The sequence below is a fragment of the Saccopteryx leptura genome, chromosome 1 (genome assembly GCF_036850995.1).
Source record: "Saccopteryx leptura isolate mSacLep1 chromosome 1, mSacLep1_pri_phased_curated, whole genome shotgun sequence".
Lineage (NCBI taxonomy): Eukaryota > Metazoa > Chordata > Mammalia > Chiroptera > Emballonuridae > Saccopteryx > Saccopteryx leptura.
Window position 1 is genome coordinate 388,366,431 of NC_089503.1, and position 15,304 is coordinate 388,381,734.

Consider the following 15,304-nt stretch of genomic DNA (forward strand, 5'->3'; position numbering starts at 1 on the left):
AGCAGGCCACCACCTTTCATTAATTGTTATGTCACTTGCACTCAGTTTAACCTCTTAGCACATGAACTAAACCCTACAGATCATAACCTGAATTTACTAAGAATCTGTTGGTTGATCTCCTGGTTTCTTGGATTTGCCCCCTGACTGTGACACCTCATGCACTTCTTTGGTCTTAAAGAAGCTTGTTCAGCCTTGGCTGGTGAGCTCAGTGGTAGAGCATCAGCTGGAATGTGGAAGTCCTGGGTTGGATTCCAGGTCTGAGCACACAGGAGAAGCAACCTTCTCCACCACTTCCTCTTCTGTCTCTCTCCCTCTCTCTTCCTCTCACAGCTGTGGCTCAAATGGTTGGAGCAAGTTGGCTTCCTACTCAGAGGATGACCCTGTGGCCTCCCCTCAGGCACTAAAATAGCTCAGTTGCTGAATCAGTGTCCCCAAATGGGCAGAGCATCTCCAGTAGGGGTCTTGCCAGGTGCATCTCTGTCTGGGCACATGTGGGAGTTTGTCCCTGCCTCCCATCCTCTCACTTAGTAAAAAGAAAAAAAAAGTTTGTTCCATGTCTCAGAGAATCCGCCATGTATTGTCCCCTCTCAGGAAGGAGATTGGGGTGACTCAGTGAGAAAGTTCCCAAGCTCACGCCCCCTCCCGTCACTCAGCCTAGAGAACTCGTGGGCTGAGACATCTGCCCGTAAAGAAATGAGAGCTGCGCTGTTTGAGGTTGTTCTTTTCCATGAAAGGACCGGGTTAAGAAGAGGACTCAATGGTCTTGCGTGAAGAAGGGCCCTCAGGAGGGGAAGCTCCAGAACGTTCTCCCAGCTGTGGGGGCGTCAGGGACCTGAAGGAGAGCGTGTCCTGCACCTGCCCTGACACCGGACGCCCCCGGGGTGTTTCCATGTCTCAGCCATGAGCCCGGGACCTGAGTGGGACCCTCTTACCTCTGGTCACAGTGCCGGCCCCACGGCCGAGGGGAAGACAGTTAAATCAGAAATGAACTAAGCCAGAGAGTAACACCCGGTGTCATTACAGACATTCCACTGGAAGTGGGAGGAGTTTCCACCCAGTAAACCTGCTGGAGCTCCAAGCAGCTCAGGGGACCCCGCCCCGCGGACTGAGATGGGGGTGATTCTCCACCAAGAACCTACGGAGCGGAGAGAGGTCAACAGTGATGGAGGCGGTTCTGGGGCCCCTGCCTTGGGCGCCCCGACATTGCTCGGTAAAGACAACTGCTTCTGCTCCCCAGTTAAGACTGCGTATCACTCAGACATGCCAGTTCTTGTGGAGCTATTAATCTCAGATTTTGGCACTTGTGGTGAGTGATATTTCTTTCCACACTGTAGAGTTTGTGGTCCTGCTGCCTCCAGGGTGGGCTCCATGGTCCCCCCTCTAGGTTTCAGACCTGCTGTGAGTAACCCCAGTGCTCTGCGGGGCAGGGCGGGGGGTTTCATGCATGAGTTCTCCAGTGCACTGTGCTCTTTTAAATCCTATTTACCACAATAGAATTAAATCACATATCAAACCAAGGGGTCATGATTTATTAATCCTTTAATACCAATCTTGTTGTAAGTGTGAAGTTTATACTATTCACACAGTGTGAAATGGTAAAAAAAAAATAGTAACTTAATTTAGACAAGTGAGCTGGTTCATACATAAATATCATCTTTCATATAATTGTTTTTATCACTCTATTGTCACATATATATATATATAGTTATATATATTTTGCGAGGGGGGAGGGAGAGGGAGAGGGAGAAGGAGAAAGACAGACATATAAGGAGAGAGATGAGAAGCATCAATTATTTGTTATGGGTCCTTAGTTATTCATTGATTATTTTATCATACGTCCCTTGACTAGGGGGCTTCGCAGAGATAGTGGACCCTTGCTCAAGCCTGTGACCTTGGGCTTCAAGCCAGCCACCTTTGTTGTCAGGCCAGAAACCACGGGCGCAGGTCTATGATCTCACACTCAAGCGGGCAATAGTGCATTAAAGCTGATGAGCCCGGACTCAAGATGGCGACCTCGGGATTTCGAACCTGGGTCCTCAGGATCCAAAGGACAATATTCTATGCACTGCACAACCGCCTCGTCAGGCTGTTGCATATATATTTAAAGTAAGTCACGTAGAATATACCTTACATTCCCTTTTCCTAAAGTTTGCTAATTTTTCCATCTCCATTTTCTCTCTGTGAATGATCTGCTGAGTATAAGGAGCCTGTCTCTCTGTCATTCTCTCTCTTTACTCCCTCCTTGGTATATCGTTGATCTTTGAACACACTGCTTCAGATAGTGTGAGGTGGTCACGCAGATGTTTTTACTGCTTGGAAAAGAGTAATCACAGCAATAAATTTCTACAACCAACGACTTAGTAAAGATATCGGTGTACATTGGTTAACCTTTGTTACATGGTCCATGGGGTGAGAAGTCAGAGATATCATTTTTATTGCTGGGAGAGTATTTGGAATTAGACATTTTTAATGTGTTTTAGTGTTGAAAAATGAGAAAATCTTTAAGATTTATTAAAATAAAGATAAGATATTGGGACATTTCAGAGCTAAAGCCATGACAAAGATGGCACACAAGCACAGTTAGAGAGAAGGAGAGTTGAGAAGAATCTGACAAGTGAACGGTCAGAGGGACTTTCAGAAAGACTGAAGAGCGAGTGTCTGAGGAGAGCGGACAGAATGCTGGGAGATCATTTCTGCAGGGAGATTTATGAGGCTGGTGATGGACTTTGTTAATAACTGAGTTGATATGTGGTGACTCTGGGCTCGGTGTGAGGTTGTGATAATTACACATAAACATCACGAAACACGGCTGCATATGGGCTCCCTTCTCAAAAAGTCCCAATGATGACAAACCCAGATCACTGATTTACTGAGAGGCAACAAGCAATTGAAACAATTTCTGTGATTTTCCTGCACAAACAACACAGTTTCTCACACTCTTTCATCCTCCTCGACTCTCAGACTCGTCCTTCTTCTCTGGAGCCCACAGTTCCCTCCCTGTGCGTCCCGCCCAGGTTTTGTGTTTTTTTTTTTTTTTTTTTTTTAAATAGAAAAAATTGTTTATTAGATGGTTCTGGATCTCTTACAATATCTTGTATTATATTCTGTCAAATGCACAGCATTTTGTAGCTATTTTTGTGAAAAGTGAAGGAAACAGTACAGTGAGGTCAGAATTTAAAGGAGGCAGTTTGGGAATACTGAGTGAGGGAATAGAAGAGGGATCCGAAGAAGGCAGGAAATGATACAACTAGAGAAACATGTGTGCAATGATATGGGGCTCCTAAAATACTCTGAGACTTTATCATAAGATTAGAGTCATTCCTTCCCCCCTTCCCCACACCTTACCAACACCAACTAAGCTCCTGCAAGATACAAAAGCTGAGGAGAAATACTTAGGAAGTCAGAGTCCAGAGAGGAGAGCAAAACAACGAGGACCCAAGGAATTTGAAGACCCTACATCTGTAGCTAGGAAAGTTTTTAGACACAACCCAGCTCCTACCCAGATTAACGTAAACTTTTATGCTGAAAGCCCTTTTACCTCAGTTTCTGTTATCCAATACATCATGTCCAGCTTTTAACCAAAAGTTGCAAGGTATGTTAAAAAGCAAATAAAAAACACAATCTGAAGAGAAAAAGCAAGTATGACACTTTGTTATGACACAGATATTGAAATTACCATACATGTAATTATTTTTAAGTAAACAAAATTTTATTATGTAATTTGTTTATGAATAAATGTAAGTACTTTAGTACAACAAAGAAAACCTCCCGGGTTTTAAGGGCTTGTCCTGAGGAGTTATTCACTCTCTACCAGATCAATCCTTATGCAGATTAACTTAGTCAACTCACAACTGTGGCCCGATCCTTCTATCCACGGATTTGACGGTGGTCTTCTGCTGTGAGCTCTTCTCCTCCCTGCCGTCTCTCCTGCTGTCCTCAGGACTGGGCGCCCACCTCCCTCTGTTCCTCCTCAGCACAGTCACCTCAGGTGACACTTTTTGTCCTGCACTTTCTGGCCTCACTCCCTGATCTCCTCTCTACATGAATATATATTTTGCTATCTCCCAATTAAAAACAGAAGAAAATAAATAAAATAAAGACAAGGACAAACTAAAGTCCTTCCTTAATTCTCTGATAGAATCTGTCATATATTTCTTCCCTATAAACCGATATTTCTCTGAAGGATGGTCTGCCTTCAGCCTCCTCACTGTCCTTTATCATAAGATTAGAGTCCGTCCTCTCTGCAGCCCCGTCCGTCTGCTGAGCGTGCTCAGCTCGGTCCTGCGTGCTCTGCTGCCTGTGTCTCAGCCTGGAACGTGCACAGCACTGACACACAGACACTCTCGTCCTGTTGATTTCCCGGACACGGTGCTCTTGTCGCTCCCAGGGTCTGCATGGGCCAGTCACTGGTCCTGCTCTCAGCCCTGTCCTCACCCTGCTCCCCCCCCCCGTCCCTCTGTCCTAGGCTTTCCAGTGTCCCTTCCTGCTCTGCCCCCTGTGACTCTATTGATAGACTCACCCCGTCTCCTGCTTCAGTGATCACTGATATGAATGTGTTTCAGGCGTTTCTCCTGACTTCTGACCGATACCTGGGACTACCTCCAGAATGTCTCCCTGGGGTCATCCTGCTTGTACCCCAAGGTCAGCACATGCAAAGCTGAATTCATGGTTTGCTCCGTAAATGTGCTCCTGGGGCTGTGATTATATCCTCAGAGTCCTACGTTGTCCATCCATTGTATATTTCACACTTTCCATTTTTACTGCCAATGGTTATTTAAGGGAAAAATTTTATAAAAGGAATTGATTTTTTTGTTTTTACTTAAAAATTTTAATAGACACTTAATATTTTCAGTGTAATTTCAGAGGGGGTTGTTGCTGGGCAAACAGGCAGCTCTGCTGGGCACTGTGGTCCTGTCTACCCAGCCTGACATTACACAGCCATGAAGGTGTCCACACTCATGTTCCTACAGGTCTGATCTCCTGCCGTGGTGGAGAACATATTTCAAAGCTGGAAAACTTGTATTTGCTGAAGGCCCCTTCTCTTCTGGAAGCCTGTTTTTCTTCCGAGCTCCTGAAAACACCAGAAATTATCCCTCCCTTTCTCCCCCCTCCCACCTCAGCCAGCTTTGTTCATTGTCCCCACACTCTGTCCCCATAGGGTCCCTCTTCTTGGGCTGTGCCCCTTGCACTGATGAGCAAATGTGGGTCTGAGGAGGGTGGGGGATGGGCTTGTACGACCTCACCTAGTTCATCAGTCAGTGTCACTTTCAGCCTTTTTAAAATATATGATTCTTCTTCAATTTCTCTATTTTCCAAGTTGTTGGATCAAGACTATAATTGTGGTGTACCCATTACATTCAGCTTAGAAACCAATTCAACCAGTGCATCCATGCTGTTCTATAAGGTAGACTCCCTTCTTCTTCTTTTCACAGTGTGTAGTATTCTCCTCTGTAAATGCCTTTCAGCTCTTTTATCTGCTCATCTACTGACGGGCACTTGGGCTGCTTCCACAGCTTGACTGTTGTAAATTACGCTGCAGTAAACATAAGGGTGTCTGTATATTTTTGCATAAGAGTTTTAGGTTTCTTCAGGTATATTCCCAGCTGTGTAATTGCTGGGCCATGTATGTATTGGAGAGTAACATGCAATGAAATAAGCCAGTCAGAGAAAGATTATTACCATATGATTTCACTGGTATGTGGAAACTAATGAACAAAATAAACTAGTGAAGAAAGTATAAGCAGACTCATAGGTGCAGCGAACAGACACACAGCTGCCAGAGTGAAGGGGGGTGGGGAGGGCTGAGTGAGAAAGGTGGAGGGATTAAACAAAATACACCCACAAAACTCACAGTCACAGAGCAGAGTATGGTGATCAAGAGGGAAGAGGGGGTGGGGACAGGCAGGAGTAAGTAAAGGGGAGCATAAATCACTTGGGGCAGTGATCATACAATACCATATACAGATGACTATTATAGAATTGTACCATTGAATCCTATGTCATTTTATTAACCAATGTCACTCTAAGAAATTCAATAAAAATTGTGCAAGTGAGCAATTAACTATGTTTCTCATGTTTTTTTTCTGCTTAACTTGATGTCTTTGCATGTGAAATAGAAGACAAAGTCCAGCTATTATAATTATTCTTCCAAAAGAACATTTGAACAAAAAAGAGAGAGAGAAACAAATTTTGAAGTTTGTGATTTTAATAGGTATAATATTAATTTAAATGTGAAATGTGGAAAATAGGTTTTTTTTTTGTTATAAACAAAATTAAGTATCTTTCACACCATATTTAATCTATAATAAGGGGTCAGGTAAATAAATGGTTAAATATTTACAGGAAAACACGTGGGTCACAGAGAGGGAACCCTTACAAGTGCTCACCTGTCTCCTTTGAGGTCTCTCTTCTGTCTTCTCCATGTTCCCTCTGCGCCCTTGAGACAGCTCTGTGCTTCCATGTGTCTCATTTTACCCCGGGGAATTCTGGGTAGACCATGTGCAAACCTTCCCGTCTGCCCGTAAGTCTCTCCTGTGCACTGATTCCTGATCTGCGTCTCCTGCTCTCACCAACTGGTGTCCCAGTGAAGATGTTGGTTTATTCACCTAACACCCTTTAAAGTGAGGGAATGGTCCCGCTGTTTCAATGACCAGGAGTGCAGAATGCGGCTTCCGTCCCCACCGGACGGACTTTCCTGCACAGACACTTCCCAGACCGCCAGCTGCTACGAGGTGCTGCAGGGAGAGGACTCTGTGTTCTCTGTCACACCCACCCCCCAGCACTGCCCCCTCTCTGAACCAGTGCTCCAGACGACCAGTTTACTCAGGTAGAGAGATCCCTAATGGGCTCCTGTGTAAGGGGGTTTCTCTCTTTTTTTTTTTTTTTTTTTTTTTTATAAATTTTTATTAATGTTAATGGGATGACATTAATAATTCAGGGTACATATATTCAAAGAAAACATGTCTGGGTTATCTTCTCATTAAATTATGTTGCATACCCCTCGCCCAGAGTCAGATTGTCCTCCGTCACCCTCTATCTAGTTTTCTCTGTGCCCCTTCCCCTCCCCCTAACTCTCTCCCTCCCTCCCTCCTGCGTCCTCCCTCCCCCCACCCCTGGTAACCACCACACTCTTGTCCATGTCTTTTAGTCTCGTTTTTATGTTCCACCAATGTATGGAATCATGTAGTTCTTGTTTTTTTCTGATTTACTTATTTCACTCTGTATAATGTTATCAAGATCCCACCATTTTGCTGTAAATGATCTAATGTCATCATTTCTTATGGCTGAGTAGTATTCCATAGTGTATATGTGCCACATCTTCTTTATCCAGTCTTCTATTGAAGGGCTTTTTGGTTGTTTCCATGTCTTGGCCACTGTGAACAGTGCTGCAATGAACATGGGGCTACATGTGTCTTTACATATCAATGATTCTGAGGTTTTGGGGTATATACCCAGTAGAGGGATTGCTGGGTCATAAGGTAGTTCTATTTCCAGTTTTTTGAGGAACCCCCATACTTTCCTCCATAGTGGTTGTATTACTTTACATTCCCACCAAAAGTGTATGACGGTTCCTTTTTCTCCACAGCCTCTCCAACATTTGTTATTACCTGTCTTGTTGATAATAGCTAATGTACCAGGGGTGAGGTGGTATCTCATTGTAGTTTTGATTTGCATTTCTCTAATAACTAATGAAGCTGAGCATCTTTTCATATATCTGTTGGCCATTTGTATTTCTTCCTGGGAGAAGTGTCTGTTCATGTCCTCTTCCCATTTTTTTATTGGATTGTTTGTTTGTTTGTTGTTGAGTTTTATGAGTTCTTTGTAAATTTTGGATATTAGGCCCTTATCTGAGCTGTTGTTTGAAAATATCAGTTCCCAATTAGTTGGCTGTCTGTTTATTTTGATATCAGTTTCTCTTGCTGAGCAAAGACTTTTTATTCTGATGTAGTCCCATTCATTTATCTTTGCCTTCACTTCTCTTGCCATTGGAGTCAAGTTCATAAAATGTTCTTTAAACCCAGATCCATGAGTTTAGTACCTATGTCTTCTTCTATGTACTTTATTGTTTCAGATCTTATATTTAGGTCTTTGATCCATTTTGAATTAATTTTAGTACACGGGGACAGGCTGTAGTCGAGTTTCATTCTTTTGCATGTGGCTTTCCAGTTTTCCCAACACCATTTGTTGAAGAGGCTTTCTTTTCCCCATTTTGTGTTGTTGGCCCCTTTATCAAAGATTATTTGACCATATATATGTGGTTTTATTTCTGGGCTTTCTATTCTGTTCCATTGGTCTGAGTGTCTATTTTTCTGCCAATACCATGCAGTTTTGATTATTGTGGCCCTATAATATAGTTTAAAGTCAGGTATTGTAATGCCCCCAGCTTCATTCTTTTTCCTTAGGATTGCTTTGGCTATTCGGGGTTTTTTATAGTTCCATATAAATCTTATGATTTTTTGTTCCATTTCTTTAAAAAATGTCATAGGAATTTTGATGGGAATTGCATTAAATTTATATATTACTTTGGGTAATATGGCCATTTTAATTATATTTATTCTTCCTATCCAAGAACAAGGAATATTTTTCCATCTCATTGTGTCTTTTTCTATTTCTCTTAACAATGCCTTGTAGTTTTCTTTATATAGGTCCTTTACATTCTTTGTTATGTTTATTCCTAAGTATTTTATTTTTTTTGTTGCAATCGTGAAGGGGATTATTTTTTTGAGTTCGTTTTCTAATATTTCATTGTTGGCATATAGAAAGGCTATGGACTTTTGTATGTTAATTTTATATCCTGCGACCTTACTGTATTGGTTTATTGTTTCTAGTAATCTTTTTGTGGAGTCCTTTCGGTTTTCAATGTATAGGATCTTATCATCAGCAAAAAGTGATACCTTTACTTCTTCTTTTCCGATATGGATGCCTTTTATTTCTTTGTCTTGTCTGATTGCTCTGGCCAGAACTTCTAGCACCACGTTAAATAAGAGTGGAGAGAGTGGACACCCCTGCCGTGTTCCTGATTTAAGGTGGAAAGTCCTCAGTTTTACGCCATTTAATATGATGTTGGCTGATGGTTTATCATATATGGCCTTTATCATGTTGAGATATTTTCCTTCTATACCCATTTTGTTGAGAGTCTTAAACATAAAATTGTGTTGTATTTTATTGAAAGCCTTTTCTGCATCTATTGATAAAATCATGTGGTTTTTATTCTTTGTTTTGTTGATATGGTGTATTACGTTAACTGTTTTACGTATGTTGAACCATCCTTGAGATTCTGGGATGAATCCCACTTGATCATGATGTATTATTTTTTTAATATGTTGTGGTATTCGATTTGCCAGTATTTTGTTTAGTATTTTAGCATCTGTATTCATTAGAGATATCGGTCTGTAGTTTTCTTTTTTTGTGCCATCCTTGCCAGGTTTTGGTATGAGGGTTATGTTGGCCTCATAAAATGTGTTTGGAAGTATTGCTTCTTCTTCAATTTTTTGGAAGAGTTTGAGTAGAATAGGAACCAAGTCTTCTTTGAATGTTTGATAGAATTCACTAGTATATCTGTCTGGGCCTGGACTTTTATTTTTGGGGAGGTTTTTAATAGTTTTTTCTATTTCCTCCCTGCTGATTGGTCTGTTTAGGCTTTCTGCTTCTTCATGACTCAGTTTAGGAAGGTTGTATTGTTCTAGGAATTTATCCATTTCTTCTAGATTGTTGTATTTGGAGGCATATAGTTTTTCATAGTATTCTACAATAATTCTTTGTATATCTATGATGTCTGTGGTGATCTCTCCTCTTTCATTTCGGATTTTATTTATTTGAGTCCTGTGTCTTTTTTCCTTGGTGAGTCTTGCCAAGGGTTTGTCAATTTTGTTGATCTTTTCAAAGAACCAGCTCCTTGTTTTATTGATTTTTTCTATAGTTTTTCTGTTCTCTATTTCGTTTATTTCTGCTCTGATTTTTGTTATCTCCTTTCTTCAGCTGGTTTTGGGTTGTCTTTGTTCTTCTTTTTCTAGTTCCTTAAGGTGTGAAGTTAAGTGGTTTACTTCGGCTCTCTCTTGATTGTTCATATATGCCAGAAGTGATATGAACTTTCCTCTTATTACTGCTTTTGCTGCATCCTAGAGATTCTGATATGTCGTATTTTCATTTTCATTTGTCTGTATATATCTTTTGATCTCTGCGCTTATTTCTTCTTTGACCCATTCATTTTTTAGGAGTATGTTGTTTAGTTTCCACACTTTTGTGGGTTTTTCCCCCTCTTTTTTACAGTTGAATTCTAGTTTCAAGGCTTTATGATCAGCAAATATGCTTGGCACAATTTCAATTTTTCTAAATTTGCTGATATTGTCTTTGTGGCCCAACATATGGTCAATTCTTGAGAATGTTCCATGTACACTAGAGAAAAATGTATACTCTGTTGCTTTGGGATGAAGTGTCCTGTAAATGTCTATCATATCCAGGTGTTCTAGTATTTCATTTAAGGCCACTATATCTTTATTGATTCTCTGTTTGGATGACCGATCTAGAGCCGTCAGCGGTGTATTGAGGTCTCCAAGTATGATTGTATTTTTGTCAGTTTTTGCTTTAAGGTCAATAAGTAGCTGTCTTATATATTTTGGTGCTCCTTGGTTTGGTGCATATATATTAAGGATTGTTATGTCTTCTTGATTCACTGTCCCCTTAATCATTATGAAATGACCATTTTTGTCTCTGAGTACTTTTTCTGTCTTGTAGTAAGCATTATTAGATATCAGTATTGCTACACCTGCTTTTTTTTGGGTGTTGTTTGCTTGGAGTATTGTTTTCCAGCCTTTCACTTTGAATTTGTTTTTATCCTTGTTGCTTAAATGAGTTTCTTGTAGGCAGCATATAGTTGGATTTTCTTTTTTAATCCATTTGCTACTCTGTGTCTTTTTGTTGGTAAGTTTAATCCATTTACATTCAATGTAATTATTGACACTTGTGGGTTCCCTATTGCTATTTTATAAATTGCTTTCTGTTAGTTTTGTATCTTGTTTGATTCTTCTCTTTTGTTTTTCTATCTTTTGTTTTTGTTTGTTTGTATTGCATACTTCTTTCCTCTGTTGCTACCTTTTTTAAGTCAAGTGTTTTTGTGGTGGTTTTTTCAAGGGTGGTTACCATTAAGTAATGAAAAGGGTACCTACCATATTCATTGTAGTACCCTTTCTTATGAGTATTTCTGCGCTTCATCGTCCTTTGCTACTGTTAATCTTCATCTTTTCTCCCCTTTTTTTTCTTTTGTTGTCACAGTTTAAGTTTGGTTTTATTGTTTTCTTGATGGAGCTGTTACTTGTGGTTATGTTTTCTTTTATTCTTTGAATCTGGTTGGAAAACCCCCTTTAGTATTTCCTGGAGTGGGGGCTTTCTGATGATAAATTCTCTCATCTTTTCTGTATTTGTGAATATTTTTATATCTCCTTCGTACTTGAAGGATAGCTTTGATGGGTATAGTATTCTTGGCTGAAAGTACCTCTCTTTCAGGGCTTTAAATATTGGGGTCCACTCTCTTCTAGCTTGTAGAGTTTCTGCTGAGAAATCTGATGATAATCTAATAGGCCTTCCTTTATATGTTGTATTCTTCTTTTCCCTGGCTGTCTTGAGAATTTTTTCTTTGTCATTGGTTTGTGTCATCTTCATTATGATGTGCCTTGGAGTCGGTTTGTTGTGGTTAAGAAAACTTGGTGTTCTATTTGCTTCTTGAATTTGAGGCTTTAGTTCTTTCCACAGGCTTGGGAAGTTCTCATCTATTATTTGAGTATTTTCTCCATTCCATTTTCTTTCTCTTCTCCCTCTGATATACCTATTAGTCTTATGTTATTCTTTCTGATGGAGTCAGACAATTCCTGTAGGGCTTTCTCGTTTTTTATTATTTTTGAGTCTCTTTCTTCTTCTCTCTGTTGTGCCTCAAGTTGCTTGTCTTCTATTTCACTGATCCTATCTTCTATCTGGGCTGTTCTATTAGCTAAGCTTGTTACCTCGTTTTTCAGCTCTTGAATTGAGTTTTTCATTTCTCTTTGATTTGTTTTTATAGTTTCAATTTCCTTGGTAATATATTCTTTGTGATCTTTGAGTTGTTTTCTGATTTCCCTAAATTGCCTTTCTGTGTTTTCTTGTACATCTCTGAGTATTGTTAGGATTTCTATTTTAAATTCTCTGTCATTTGGCTCCAAGGCTTCCAATATGTTAAATATTTTCTCCATTGATTTATCCACATCTATTTGTGTTACCTCTCTGTCTTTTGTATCCATAATGTTCGATTTCCTTTTTCTTATTGGCATCTGAAGGTGGTCTTGTTGATAGTGTTAATTAGAATTAATAAAAAATAAAAAGGAAAAGAAAAAAAAGAAAAAAAAGAAAAAAGGAAAACACTCCACAAAAAAAAGTAATAATTTATTATTTCCCCCTTTTTTCTTTCTTCTCTTCCCCTCCTCTCACCTCCTTAGGGAAATATCGTGATGACCTGTGAATTATATTATGCTAAATGGAACAAAAACTGCCTATAATGGAGGGCCTGATTTGGGGTGAAGAGTTCAAAGGGCAAAAAAGGGAGTAGGGACCTAATAAATACAAAAAAAAAAAAAAGGAGAAAATCTTAGACAAGCATAAAATGATTTGCTTGTAAGTGATGGTTGACTAAGAGATATAATGAGAGGGATAAGAGGGAAACAGAAAAAAGGAGAGAAAAAACAATAATTAAAGAAGAAAAAAATAAAAATAAAAATAATAAGTAAAAATCTGTTGTATTAAGTGGAGCGAAGACTAAATACAATGGAGACTTTGGGTTGGGAGGAATGCTAGAAAAAGCAATGTAAAAAGTGCCCAAAATGCCACAAAAACAAACAAATAAAGGAAAACCAAGAACAAAAGCAGAAGAAGAAAAAAACAAAAAAAAAAACCCAAAAAAACTTGAGTCCCAAATTAAATAATTTGTTCGTGATTGTGGCTTAAATGGGAGGAAAAGTAAAAGGAGAAAAGAAGAAATGAATAGAAATGAAAAAATAAGAATAAGAGAGAAACGAAGGAACAAAAAAAGGAAAGGAATAAATAACAAAAGGGGAGAGAGTGAGAGTTAAGGGTTTTGGAGTGTAACCCTAAAGGAGAGTTAGGATGAAGAAAAGAAATAAAATGTAACACTCATGGGTAGTGTAGTTCAAGAAAAGGGTAGCATAAGATGGGAAGAGAGTAAAAGGACCCAGGTGGAAGAAATAGAAATAATAATAAAGGCAATAAGATAGAAGAAAGAAACAACAACAACAAAGAATTAGTGGAACAAGTTTTAAAGTCTGTGGTTTTTTCTTGATTTTGAGAGGTTAACTTCTTCCTTTTTAATTTTCTCTCCCTCTTCCTGGTCGGTGACTCTGTATGCCAGGTTCTGCCCCTGTGTCACTCTTAGGTAGGAATTTGCAGTTGATGGGATTCTATGGCAATGTCATATAATTGGCTTTAGTCTCGCTGGTAGTCAAGGCTTGTTGGCGTTTGCAGAGTCCAACAATGAGAGAGTTTGCTTTCCTGGAGTCTCTTTCCTAGTCTCCCCTTCCTGAATTAGCAGCCTGGTGATCCAGCTATGAGGCTGCCACTGCTTCTGTCTGGGGAGTAAGAGGCTCAAAGAGCTGGGAAATCCCCACTCTACCCTCACTCAGCGCAAGGCTCTGGGTAAGGCTCTGGCAGTCAGAGCCTCCAGCGTAATCAGGTGGGGCTGGGAGTCAATTGTTGTCAAGGTGACTGTTCAGCGCCTATCATTCAGTTGGACCACTCAACCCAGGCTTTCCACACTTGGTAGCCTGTTTTGGCTGGGAAGAAGAAGCACTAGTCTCTGCTTGCTTTATGGATCTTAATATCTGCCAAGTCCCTCTTGTTAGGTATATCCCTGAATATGGAGGCTCTGTCAATCAGAAGTTGCCCCCACCCCTTTAGCGAAAGGCACTGAAAAATATCACGCCTCTTGTCTTGGATCGCTGAACTGGGAGAGATCTTATCAATTAGAACTCCGTGGGTGCGTAGATTTCGTGGGTTAAACTAATTTCAGTGATTGGATCCGCAGCTGTGCTCAGAAAGTATTTCAGGCTGCCTGCGCGCCCCTCCCCTCAACGCTTGATTGTTAGCTTGAATGGCTGGGTGAGGTGCCCCGCCCACGGAGAGAATCTCCTGACTAGGAAAGACAGCCTTGGCGCCCCTCCCGGACTGCGGATTGGGAGCGCGCGGGATTTCTCGGCATGCCAGTGTATGGGGACTCTCTGGACCACGGCACGGGGCGCACGCACGGTTTCTCATCATGCCAGTGGCCGGGGACTCTCCGGACCGCGGCTCGGGGGGCGCGCGTGTGCGGTTTCTCAGGGCATGCAGCGGCGGCCGCCAGTGCCCAGGCTGCCATCCCTGAGTGTGGGCGGGCAGCTGCACGTGTGGGTTGACTCACCACAGGTGTACTCCCTCCTCGGCAACAGTCCTTTTGCTTTCAGTGTGTGTGTGGAACTCCGGAATGCTCCGAGGATAAATTTCTCTGTTTCTAGTTGATAAATTTGTTGAGATTTTGGGGAGATCTGTCGGATGCGCTGTTCACGGCGCCATTTCCGTGACGTCACTTCTACCTCGTTCTTATTCTCTCTGGGTTTCTCTTCATAGAATATATACTTAGGAAATTGAAGTGGAATAACCTTGTGAGCTGGGAACCTCTTTGCCTTAGCTCCTAGAGCTGAATTTTTGATACTCTGTTATAATTATCTGTTCACCTGGATCTCTCAAAGCATTGCCTCAATAGTTTAGCAATATGATGTAGATTCATCTACATAGTTTATCCTATACTTGGAGCCCTTATTACAGAATAATTTAATTTTGGGGAGACCATGTTTCATATCAATTTCAAAAAGATAAACATATTTAAAATGGGTGATCAGTTTGCCATATTAAATTAACAAACACCAGCAATGTGAAAGATAACACACCTAAAATATTGGAAGAAAGGTCTAGAAGATGACAGCAAAAAGTATAATAACCACATTTATTATAACTAAAAATGTGTAACTAAGATAACAGAAACTCCTAGGCTGTCTGATGATGGGCATGTGTTAGGGGGTCAGACAGAGTCTAGGTCACAAACGACTCTTTCGAGCCCCCAGCAGGGATGAGCTACAAGATGCACAGTTCAGTTGAGAGCAGCGTTTCCACTCACTCTGTCCCCAGAACTGGCCTCATGGGCTCCCTGCTCCCAAATGCACCTGAAACAGGGGCCCAGATCATCAAACTAGAAACCCAAGCTGAACAGAGGATTTATATAGTTTGTTGCTAA

The 15,304-nt window shown here is 40.8% G+C and overlaps 1 protein-coding gene across 1 annotated transcript in view; it reads right to left on the minus strand.

Moving 5' to 3' along the window:
- The window catches only part of LOC136389327 (uncharacterized), a 178,429-nt gene that overhangs the window by 58,221 nt on the left and 104,904 nt on the right, over positions 1-15,304 (minus strand). The gene's annotated exons all lie outside the window — the stretch shown is intronic.